The sequence below is a fragment of the Saccopteryx bilineata genome, chromosome 5 (genome assembly GCF_036850765.1).
Source record: "Saccopteryx bilineata isolate mSacBil1 chromosome 5, mSacBil1_pri_phased_curated, whole genome shotgun sequence".
Taxonomy (NCBI): Eukaryota; Metazoa; Chordata; class Mammalia; order Chiroptera; family Emballonuridae; genus Saccopteryx; species Saccopteryx bilineata.
The window spans coordinates 63,303,415-63,315,997 of record NC_089494.1 but is presented as its reverse complement, the minus strand read 5'-3'; the positions used below and the strand labels follow the sequence as shown (position 1 = coordinate 63,315,997).

At 44.3% G+C, this 12,583-nt stretch overlaps 1 protein-coding gene across 2 annotated transcripts in view; it reads left to right on the top strand.

Annotated features, from left to right (window-relative positions):
• The first annotated feature begins 421 nt into the window (after nucleotides 1-421).
• MAP3K20 (mitogen-activated protein kinase kinase kinase 20) overlaps nucleotides 422-12,583 on the top strand; it is a 180,728-nt gene continuing 168,566 nt past the window's right edge. Inside the window, exon 1 of one of the 2 annotated variants that reach the window (XM_066233260.1) lies at nucleotides 422-997. The gene's annotated coding sequence lies outside the window, so the exon portion shown is untranslated. The remainder of the gene's footprint in view (nucleotides 998-12,583) is intronic. The other variant, XM_066233262.1, reaches the window with a different exon arrangement.

The window sequence follows — 12,583 nt, the reverse complement described above, 5'->3', positions numbered from 1 at the left end:
CTGGCAACCCAGCCTATATCCATGTGGACTTCTCTCTCTCTCTCTCTCTCTCTCTCTCTAAATCACCATTAAGTTAAAAAGACAAAGACCTATTTGACCCATTTGACTCAGCTTTCCACATTTCCCCAATGCTCATAGATGATAAACTCCGAATTCAGCCACCTGGATTATGTTGCCATACCTTTGCAACTTCCTCTCACTTTTCCTCTACAGAATTATCCTTCCCAATCAACAATTAATTACTTTTCCTTCCCAATATCTCTTTCCACCGTTTGCTCACACCTAGCATGGATTCTAGCGTCTTTATCTGAACTCGGCTTTGTTGAAGTCACTAACCAGGGCAGCAGACTATGACCCCTCCTCAAAATTCAGAAGGAACCAGTACTGGTTCCACTGAGGCAGCCTTCAGTCCTGACTCCTTGGAAATATCTCTATAGGTCTGTCCCTTTCCTAAACTATGTAGATAATTAAGTCCTGCAGCGCACGCAGCAGCCTCCTGTCTTTGTATTGTTAGTTGATAAGTTCTAAGTTGACGGGACAGGTGGTGGTCACTTGTGTAAAAAGATGTGAAGGTACAAAGGGGCGCTGAGGTACAGGCCCTCTCTCCCTGGGCCCCACGACAGGGCAGGCGTCCCCCGCGGAGCGCCCCCCGGGCGGCCACCGTGGGGTTCCAGGGCGCTGGGACGGATGGCGCCCCTCGGGGTGCAGGCCCGGGCCCGCGCGCTGCCCCGCGCCCCGCTCGCCGGCACGTCTGAGCTCCGGGGCGCGGGCAGGGAGGCCCAGCCGTTCCGCGCTCGGAGGTAGGTGGTGCTGTTGCCGTGCCTGTCTTCCTCATTGGCGCTGGGCGGAGAGGCGGAATGTTCAACTCCTGACTCCGGCGGAAGCGTGGGAGCCGCTGCGGCAGCAGTTCTCTCGACCCCCGGCCGCAGTCCCTGCCCTCGCCGCGCGCGGGGCCTCGGCGCCCCCGGCTGCTGCTCGCGTCCGGCCCGGGCGCCAGGTAAGGGCCAGGCCGGAGGCCGGGGAGGGCGAGGGGGCGAGGGAGACATCCCCACGTCTCCGGGCTGCGGCCCAGCCGGGGTCGGGCCCGGGAGCCCGTCCGGCCTGCGGGGTTCCCACCGGGCCCCCTCCAGACCCAGTGCCCGCCCGCCCGGGCGGCGGCGGCGGGAGCGAGCGTTCCGGGCTCCCACGGATTGGGCGCCAGACCCCAGCCGCGGCGTGGCCACGAGCGGCTCGGGAAGTTTGGGCTGGTCCCACACAGAAGTTGGCGCCGGGCGCAGCCGGGAGCGGCTCCGGCTTTCTTGGCGCTGAGCGCGCGGCGCGGGTGTGGGCCGCCTCCCGGGCCGCCGCTTCCCCCACCCATCGGGCAGCGCCGGGGCGCCGGCCTCGCAGTGGTGATCCGGGCGCCTCTCGGGAAGCGAAACTCGAGTTTCCAAAGCAGGGCAGTGTGCAGGCCACTTCCCAGCGGAGGGTCGGGGCGTGCGAGGGGGACGGCGAACTTCTGCTTCTCTGCCGGCGGGGCGCGATGCCTCCCAAACGGCGCGACCACTTCCTGCCCTACGGTGGGCAGCGTGGAGCTGGCGTCCACCCGCATGCGACAGCGTGCGCTTTCCTTGAGGTGTACCCCTGTAGTGTCCCGGGGTTCATGGGCTCTGAGACAGCACCAGGCCCGGAAGGGAGTGCAGAGGCTGCCCGCCACGCCTCGCTGTCTCCTGACAGCTTGCAGAAAAACTTTAATACAACACTGGCGAGAAGACATCAAATCGAAAAAAAAAATTTTTTTTAATGGGCAATCATTGTTACAGTGCTGAAAATGAATGTTTCTGATGCGCCTCTAGATCTTGCATAAGCACTGTTTATGGAGACGTTGATTACTCTTTTTGTTAGTTTCTTTAATAATGAAAACAATACCATTTAGTGGCACATTCCAAATGATATTACAATAAGCAGCTCTCTTCAATAATGGTGTTATTAGAATCAACTTTAAAAATTAATTTGAGGATATTTGAGCTAAAGTGATTGTTAAAATGCTATATATTCATATTTTAGCCCTATTTCTGTTTTAGGAGAGCCTTCTTGCTTTTCTGAATTCAATTGAACAGCCAGGATTCAGTGGATTCCAACTTACCAACACATTTAAAGACAAAAATAAACAACTTATTCAAGACAGTTAACGCCTTCTTTGTCGTAGGCCCATCTCCAAAGTGAAATTTCATGGTTTTGATTTTCAAAAAAATGTGACTGCTGCATTTAGATTATGGTTTTGGTCATTTGTAGAGTCTTTGTTTTAAATTCCTGCTACAATAGTGAGAGATTTGGGAGATTGTAAGTGAAGATGAATTTAGTTTGTTTGGAAAGAGAGAATTAGGATAAAGAATGATAGTCTTTTAGAGCAATGTGTACTGTTTATTTTAATGTTAAACAATTTAATTCCTATGGTAACTTTTTGGAGTTTTTCTTTTTTTAAAGAAAAACTAGAAAATATTGTTTAAATCAAACATTTTAGTGTAATAATTCCAGAGTAAATGACCATAATGTGACTTTTTTTTTTTTTTTTTTTTGTCCAGGGAAACAAATAGGTGATTGACCTCTATTCTTTTACACTTCTGTGGAAAGTATAAGGATACATTGAAGAGAGGGAGAGAGAAAAGGAGAGAGGGAGGGAGAGGAGAGAGGGAAGGAGAGAGGGAGAGTGGGACAGAGAGAGAGAAATAACCAAATATTAAGCACAAGGATTTGGATCTAAAAATGGATGGTCAAAGATCTTGGGAACTAAGGGGCCTTCTTACCAAATAAGGAAACTTGGCAAGCTGCACTGTGTATTTTAAGTTAGCACACGAGTGAGTGTTATTGGCAATATATTGGCTGAGTGCCTATCTGGAATGAGCAGTGAAACTGACTTTGATAGGCCTACAAAATATATAATCAACAGAGTTATGAGATGCATGGAAGAATAATCTAGCCCTCAGAGAAAACACTGGCAAAATTATAACGATGTTACGTGAAAAGAGATAAAACAGAGAGTGAAGCTGTTAGTGTGGAGTGAAAGAGAAAATGGACAGTTGATTTTAGAAATTGATAGATTTGGAGAAAAGAGAGGAGAGAATCAATGATTTTTATTTAAACCGGAAAAAAGGTATTTGTAGTGATATAGTACTTCTTGGAATAAGATAGCCTTATGTCTATATCCAGAGATGTTGGAAATAAAAATCAATTTGTATCATTTGTTTTCCACTTTATTTTACCTAGGATAGATAGATAGGGATGATGTCGTGTACTTCTGCGGGGAAGATTTAGACTATATCTTTTGCGGCTATTAACCTTGCTCTGCTACACACAAATAAGCAGAGTTCCAGCTGTGAACAGAAAACTGCACCTGTTAAGGAAAGAGAGCTATAAATGCTAGAGCTTAGATTGTTTTGACTGATACATGGGTGCTTTTGCGTCAGACCCTCCTATGGACAGCTGAAGCATCGATTATGCCCAAATAGCAGTTAAATAATCCCAGTACAGTAGAAGATTCTGTGAGAACAAAGCTGCCAGCCACACAATTGACACCCTAACCCCAGCATCACAATTGCCAATGGGAAATGAAAGCCTCAGATTGAATTTTAGGTGGATGATGGTAAGCAATCCAGTAATTACTGTAATAAGAAAAGGGTCTGTTTAAAGATTTTTAAAAAAGGCAAATGAGAAGGAGGAAGAAGAATGATGGAGTGGGGAAAAGATATATGGTATGTTGGGGGAAATGGTGTGACTTTGGAGTCAGATATGAGTTTGAATCCCAGTTGTGCTACTTCTAAATTAAGTGGTCGGCTTGAACAACTTTCATACCCTGGCTACTCAGTTTCCTCACCTGTAAATTGAGCACAATAGTACCTACTTTATAAGCATATGAGATAGCACATGGAAATGCTTGAACCAGTGCCTGAAACTTCAGCTGCCATAACTGAATAATAGAGAGGGATGTTTTTCCACACTCTCAAATTAAAAACAGAGGAAGAAGCCTGTCTCACCTATCCCCAGGTAAGGCTTGCCTTGGTAGCCTGCCCTGTTCCCAAATCATGCTTACATGTGTGTGGGGGGGTAGGAGTTTTCATAGCTACTCTCCTGCTTTTACTATAAGGACTTCTAAAGCTGTTTTGTGTATCTCTGTCTTTATATAGAGCTTTGTAAATTCTCAGGGAAGAATCTGAAAATATCTATATGAGAAGTTTGAAGAATTTGGGAGTTGTATGAATAGGGGAAGGTTATAACCCAGAGGCCAAAACCAAAACCATTTTTAGAGCTGATTTTAAGCACAGCTTATCTCCAGAAACCAACATCCTTCTTTCTGGACCTCCATATAGGAAAACCAAAGAGAGAAGGCAAGAAAGGTCATGGAGTAAATCTTTGCTTATTAAACTTTTCTACCCAAGTGTCCTGTTGTAGGGAAGAATTTATTCCTTCAGGGATTTGTAAATATGTCTACAAATGCCCCCAATGTAAGCAAGCACTTTCTTTAAAATCTTGTATGTGATCATAAACATTTATATGAATTTTACATTCTCTTTGTACTCTTTGACTTTATTGAACAAACCAACACGAACAGATTGCTAAGCATGTTTATTCCCGCAGATCTTAAAGTAAAAGTAAAATCGATGCTGTCGGACATGTGTTGATTCGTGCACCTTCTGCACAGTGCTGGGTACTCCACCTACGGGAATGCCCACGTTTGAGGAGTATGGGCCTGGTTCTGATCAGTGGTGCTGCACCACTAAGCTTCCCAGCCCAGCACAATGAATCGGGCAACGCAGTTCCATTTTGCTGAGAAAAGAATAGGGGTAGATCATCATCAAAAGAGTTTTCATTTTCTGTGGTTTTCTTGTGGCTTTCAAGGTGAAAAGAGCTTTTTGTCTTGGAATTGGAGGGGAGAGGAGGAGAAAACAGTTGTAGGATAGAAATCTGGCATGTGGCTTTTACTTTCCCAGCCCATTTGGGAGAAGATACTTAGGAGAATAACACAAGCATCTCCATTATTTCTATCACTGATGTTAATTACTGTGCTTTTCTGCCATGTCAGGGGGCTCTTAGTGTCCGGTTCATGACTAGTCCTGAGAAGAGAAGGGAGACCATGCATATATAGTAGGTTAATGAGCCATTGCTTGTAATGACTCATTACAATGAAACTCATTGTAGTGAGTCTTTAAAAAACCATTCATTCTGTTCTCTAGGTGATGTGGGAGTCTTCAACTGTACATGTCCACCTTCCCATTAAACACTCTCAGTGCTGGGGAACTCACTACTAAACAAGGTGGCATGTGTTCTTGTTAGGCAACTCTAATAACCAGAAATTCTTTCTGTAACTTTTGTCTATAGATAGCTTTCCCTCTGGACCAGTGATGCATAATTTAGAGTCTTTTTTTTTTTTGGTCTTCTCTAGTTTTAACACCCCCATTTTCTTTCATTTTACATCAAGGTCACTAGGTGTTAACCCTTATATTGACCTTTCTCAGGGAACATTCATTCTAGATAATCAGTCCAAAAATTGTGCCTGTTTGTTAGTAGTAGCCAGGATGGTCAGATGCTTTATGTTTGACGAAAAACTCGGCTCAAGGGTAGAAGCACAGCTGACTTGGAAATTGTGAGCCTTCTGACTGAAGTAAGTCTTTTCTCAGGAGCAACTGCTTTCTCCCCATCCCCAACCCAGACACCTGTGAATCCCTCCTCTTACCAACCCATAGAAATGTGCCCGGCTAGTACTCCTGTGCTTTATTCAAATTCTGAATTTCTTTTCCGCCTGCCTTTAGTCATTCAATGTAAGAAGGCCCTGCAATAACCCATGTTGTGGACTGAGCCTGTTTCTCGTGTCCTAGTTAGACTTCTGTTTGAGCATAGGCACATTTCCACATGACATTTCTGTGACTGAAGTGCACCTGCCCCTTACGTCCCTGTTATTCCTATATTTTGCCTTTGAGAACAACATTCCTGACAAAGAAATGTGTCACAGAAGTCGTTTTCATTCATTGAAATAATACAGTACAATTAAGACTGTTGTCGGCCTAGCGTGCGGAGGACCCGGGTTCGATTCCCGGCCAGGGCACATAGGAGAAGCGCCCATTTGCTTCTCCACCCCTCCGCCGCGCTTTCCCTCTCTGTCTCTCTCTTCCCCTCCCGCAGCCAAGGCTCCATTGGAGCAAAGATGGCCCGGGCGCTGGGGATGGCTCTGTGGCCTCTGCCCCAGGCGCTAGAGTGGCTCTGGTCGCAACATGGCGACGCCCAGGATGGGCAGAGCATCGCCCCCTGGTGGGCAGAGCGTCGCCCCTGGTGGGCGTGCCAGGTGGATCCCGGTCGGGCGCATGTGGGAGTCTGTCTGACTGTCTCTCCCTGTTTCCAGCTTCAGAAAAATGAAAAAAAAAAAAAAAAAAAAAAAGACTGTTTCATTTAACTAGCTCATTTTTAGTTTAACCTTTGCTGTAATTAGTTATGTTACTTATATAGTAAAACAGGGAGGGAAAATTAAAAAAAAAGAAACAATAGCTCTCTTATTTTTAAGATTCTTTTTTTTAAAAAAGATTTTATTTATTCATTATAGAGAGGGGAGAGAGAGAGAGAGAGAAGGGGGGAGGAGCAGAAAGCATCAACTCCCATATGTGCCTTGACCAGGCAAGCCCAGGGTTTTGAACCGGCAACCTCAGCATTTCCAAGTTGACACTTTATCCACTGAGCCACCACAGGTCAGGCTTATTTTTAAGATTCTTAAAGTCAAATTCTCTCAGATATCTGTGATTGAAGACCCTATTCACTGGACCCGACCTGTTCTATACAAGATATGCTGCTTTTCTCCCATGGCAGCCTGGGTAGAAGGAAGGGTTAGCTGTGGTAGACACAGTACTGGTTAGTACTAGCCACATACCTAGTCTCCTCTGACTAGTGTAGATTCATCGTTTTTGAGTGATTGAAAAACAGAGACAAAGTAGAACAGAGGTCCTGTTTAGGAATAGAATCTTTACATCTTGGACCTTGGTGTTATGAACTCCAAATCATACCTTTCCTCATGTTTTGAAGATAAGACCTGGAGGGGGAAAAACAACTGCAGAACCACAGTCCAAGTGGTGGTGTTTTATTTTATTTTTTTCTTTTCTTTTTTTTTTTTTTTTTTGTATTTTTCTGAAGTTGGAAATGGGGAGGCAGTCAGACAGACTCCCGCATGCGCCTGACCAGGATCCACCCGGCACGTCCACCAGGGTGTGATGCTCTGCCCATCTGGGGCATCGCTCTGTTGCAACCAGAGCCATTCTAGCACTTGGGGCAGAGGCCAAGGAGCCATCCTCAGAGCCCGGGCCAGCTTTGCTCCAATGGAGCCTTGGCTGTGGGAGGGGAAGAGAGAGACAGAGAGGAAGGAGGGGGTGGGGGTGGAGAAGCAGATGGGCGCTTCTCCTGTGTGCCCTGGCTGGGAATCGAACCCAGGACTCCTGCACGCCAGGCCGACGCTCTACCACTGAGCTAACTGGCCAGGGCCTTTATTTTATTTTTTAATGTTTATTTTATTGATTTTAGAGAGAAAGAGAGACAGAAACATCAATTTGTTCCTATATGTTGCCCTGACTGGGGATCACACTCGCAGCCTCTGTGCTTTGGGAAGATGCTACCCTGTCAGGGCCAAGTGGTTTTAATACACATGATGATGAAGCACGCTTTAATTGGTTTGCTCACTAATCTATGTTAAGAAGGCTGAAATACTACTAAGTGTTAGGGTGGAGTCTCAAAAAAAAGTATTAGGGCAGCAACCTTGGCAAAACAATTTGTGGAGGACTATTTTCTAAAGCCTTTTTTTTTTTTTTGTCATATTCAGTTCATGATAAAGTTAGTTTTTCTATATTGCATTAAAAATAAACTTGTAACTTTTGTGAAGAAGGGGAAAAAAGTGTAAATTAGGGATAGAACAAGACGAAGGATCTAAATACAGAACTATATAAACCTAAAGGATAGAAAAACCCAGAAAAAGTTCATAGACCTATTTTCTAGTAAAGTTAATCCTTTTATAAAGTAGATCTAATTTAAAAAATTCTGATTTGTGGGTGCTTGCATTTTATGTGCAGTAGGTAAGATCTGAAGGAAGACAGTGGCCACCACTGAAAGGAGGTGTAGCTTAGGTCCCTACCAAAACCAGCGCTGTAATTGAATAAATATATTCAATTATGTATTATGGTTATGGGAACTTTAGTTTATCTAAAAAAAAAGTATTATCTTTTAATTACTTAAATATTCTCCTTGCAAAAGAAATGCTTAAAAGAAAATAATTACTAAGAAGGTAGATCAGGCAAAAATGACCAAAAGTTAAAAGGAGCAACAGAGGAGAGAGAAGAACACACACACACACACACACACACACACACACACCAGCTAAAAAGGATTTAGGGGTCAGTAGTACATTTATCTATCAGTAATTGCTCAGGAAAACTAATGGGGATATAACACACAGCAATTCTGAAAACAAGAGAGGAAAACTCTTGAGGAAAGAGCCCTGGCCGGTTGGCTCAGCGGTAGAGCGTCGGCCTGGCGTGTGGGGGACCCGGGTTCGATTCCGGCCAGGGAACATAGGAGAAGCGCCCATTTGCTTTTCCACCTCCCCCTCCCCCCGCCCCCGCTCCTTCCTCTCTGTCTCTCTCTTCCCTTCCCACAGCTAAGGCTCCATTGGAGCAAAGATGGCCCGGGCGCTGGGGATGGCTCCTTGGCCGCTGCCCCAGGCGCTAGAGTGGCTCTGGTCTCTGCAGAGTGAAGCCCCGGAGGGGCAGAGCATCGCCCCCTGGTGGGCAGAGCATCGCCCCTGGTGGGCGTGCCGCGTGGGTCGGGCGCATGCGGGAGTCTGTCTGACTGTCTCTCCCCGTTTCCAGCTTCAGAAAAATACAAAACAAAACAAAAAAAACCTGTTGAGAAAAGCATACGTGATTATGAGACTAAAGAAGCAGATGGCTACATGTGGCAGCAAGACTTATTAAAATAATGTCACAATTTCCATGTATAGAGTATGTGGCAGACACTGTGCAAGGCTTTTTCACAGCATCTCCCGCTTCCCAGCAGTTCTGCAGAGTGGCTGGTGTCACGGCCAGGGAGAACACCGAGGTCGGAAAGGTGCAGGGCTCGGTTTCAGGTCTCCCGGCTGGAAGTTCAGATTTGCTACAGATCTCTCCATCTGGAAGATTTAGCAAAGAAATCACATCAGACTGTGCACACTTGATACCTTTCAGACTATCAGTTTTGAGACCTTTGATACAGGATGAAAAAGATTTATAATTTTTTTTATTTATTGGTTCTGGAAATATCAGGATCTGAGACAAAGTGGTTCAAAGTTACTGAGCTATTAGAGTTGAAACTCACATTATTAGCTATTAGAGTTGAAACTCACATCTAATTCTAAGCTTTCTGTTATTTTGGTTGTTGTTATATATTATTTGCTTTTTTATTTAATTCAGGGCAAAAGTTCATTTTTTTTTCTGGACTAGGAACCTGAAAACTTTAAAAAATAAAATAATACCTCCTTTAAGGTATTATTTATATGGTTCTACATTTATATGGTTTCACTTTTGATAATTAGCCAGTGATGTTGTATATGTGTGTATGTGTATATATATGTATGTGTGTGTGTGTGCTTTCAATAATTTAGTTAATAGTTAAATTTTTAAATTTTAATTTAATTAAATAAAAAAATTTTAATTGTCTTACTATGGTACTCAAATGATTGGATTCAACCACCAAGTAAGTGAATTTCAACATTTTCAGAGTTGTGACACCCTTTTAAGCTTTAATTTTGGGTGATATACCTCTAACTTACCTTCAGTGCTGTGTGGTTGGTACTTATTAATATTTAAAACAGCTTTGAGAGTTTATGAAACAAAAGTGAGAATGCTACAGAATCAGGGCTTGGAATTGTTGCATTGAGAATAAATGCTTTTCTTGTGTAAAAGCAATTATTTTAACATGGTAGGATGAAAACATCATATATGGATATACTATGTAAATACAATTATATAAATGACATTTAAATTCTGGTATATTCACTGGAGAATACATTGGAAAAAGAACATAATTTGATCAGGTAGCAGCCTTTTCCAAGATGCTGTATATATGATTAATAAGCAACTCAGATTTTTCATTCTTCTGGACATAAGTTGATCCTCTTAGAATAATGACTTTAAAATCAAAGGAGAGACAGCTTAAGGGGAAAAATAAATATATGTGGTCTGACACACTCATAGGGATGGCAGTGGGAATCTCAATGAGGCTTTATAGCTGAATCCATGATGCTCACTGTAAATAAAACCTATACTCATGGCCCTGGCCGGTTGGCTCAGTGCTAGAGCATTGGCCTGGCGTGCAGGAGTCCTGGGTTCGATTCCCGGCCAGGGCACACAGGAGAAACGCCCATCTGCTTCTCCACCCCTCCCCCTCTCCTTTCTCTCTGTCTCTCTCTTCCCCTCCCGCAGCCAAGGCTCCATTGGAACAAAGTTGGCCTGGGCATTGAGAATGGCTCTATGGCCTCTGCCTCAGGCGCTAGAATGGCTCTGGTTGCAACAGAGCAACACCCCAGATGGGCAGAGCATTGCCCCCTGGTGGGCATGCCGGTGGATCCTGGTCGGGTGCATGCGGGAGTCTGTCTGACTGCCTCTGCGTTTCCAACTTCAGAAAAATACAAAAAATAAAAAATAAAGTGTAAACAAACAAACAAAAAACAAACCTGTACTCAGCCCTGGCCAATGGCTCAGTGGATAGGTGTATGGACATCCAGGTTCAATTTGCTGGTCAGGGCACACAGGAGAAGCGACCATCTGCTTCTCCACCCCTACCCCCCATCTCTCCCCCTTTACTCCCTCTTTCCCTCCTGGAGCCAGTGGCTTAATTGGTTCGAGCCTTGCCCTGGGTGCTGAAGATAGCTTGGTTGGTCCAAGTACATCAGCTTCAGGTGCTAAAAAGCACGTCAGTACTCAAGCACTGGCCCCAGACAGGGTTGCCGGGTGAATCCCGGCTGGGGTGCGTGTGGGAGTCTGCCTCACTATCCCTCCTCCTCTCACTTAAAAAGAATAACCTACACCCTAGAATTATTAGTCTGTTTGGTAATCAGATGAGACTTAATTTTGTATGGTCTTAATAAAACATTCCCATAATTACATAGTTCCATTAATACTTAGCCAGTTTCCAAATGACAGGATGTATCACAAAGTGAGTAATAGTGATTCTGGGAAGAACATGACTGGTTGCCTCATCTGAAGAGGTAATGACCATGGAGATCTGTGCTTCTCAAGGGCCAGCCTTCCTCTGGCACCCTTAGGCCAGTTTCAGATGTGACTGATCCTGCCTTAGTGCATGCATAGTCCCTGGACCTGCTCTGCAGAGGGTTCAGATTTATTCATAGTGACCTAGTCTTGGTTCAGATAGCTATGTTTATTTTTAAAAAGGATTTCCCTTCTTCTCCTCTTCTTTTTCCTCTTTCTCCTTTGGACTCAAAGACACCCAATTCTGGAGGTCGCAAACATAGGCTCTCCAGTCTCCCCAGAATCCAAGGCAGCACTATCTAAATCAGGATTTCCTTCAGAATCCTCTGGGGAGGCTGGGGGCGGGGGGAGCTTGTAAAAACTATAAGTCTCAGATCGTACTTAATCTGGTTGAAATCCTTCCAGTTGCAAAATGTATAATGGAAGAATAGCTAGAAACCATTCATTCAACAAATATTTTTGAATGGAAAAGGTGTAGTGTGCCTGGCTGTGTGTGTACTGGGTACTGAATATCTAGATATGAATAGAAATGATTTTTTGCCTTTAGGGAACTTAACAGTCTGGTGGGGACTCAGTGGGAAAGATGAACGGGTAAAGAAAGGTGTTATGGCACCGAAGAAGGAAAATTTAAGTCTGTTTCTGAGGCTCAAAGGAGCTGGTTGCGGATAGGAGTTTGTTTTAGAAAAACGGGAGTTTTTCTAAGCAAAGATGCAAGCCTGTGCAAAGGTATGGAGTATGAGAGAGATCAGTGTATACTGGGAACTACAAGTGGTTCTTTGTGTGTATGGGGACTGAGAAGACAAGAGATAAGAGTGGCTGTCAGCCCTAAGGGAGGAGCACAAGGAACTGTCCCAGAGTTAAAGGATGTGAGTTACAGACAGGCCATTGAATGCCCCGCCCATGAGTGCAGAAGGCTTGCCCTAAGAATGTGCTATTAATCTCAGGATTCCAAGGGGGAATACAAGATCCCAACAGCTTTTAGGAGGAAAGAAAAACTTGTCAGAAAGGAAAAGATATAGAAAAAGGATTAGTAACCAGAATAACATCAGACGACTCAACAGCCACATTGGAAACTAGACTATGGAGTTATACTTCCGAAATTATAAGGAAAATTATTTCCTACCTAGAATTATTTCCTACCCAGCCAGACTACCAATCAAGACATTTTAAGACACACATATTCTCAAAAAAAAAAAAAAAAAAAAAATTACATTCAGTGCACTTTATTTAGGTAGCTAATGGGAGATGTGCACTGTCAAAACAAGAAACTAAACAGAAAGAGAAGCCTAGACATCTAAGGACAGGGGTTCTCACAGAGGACAATTTGAAGGAAA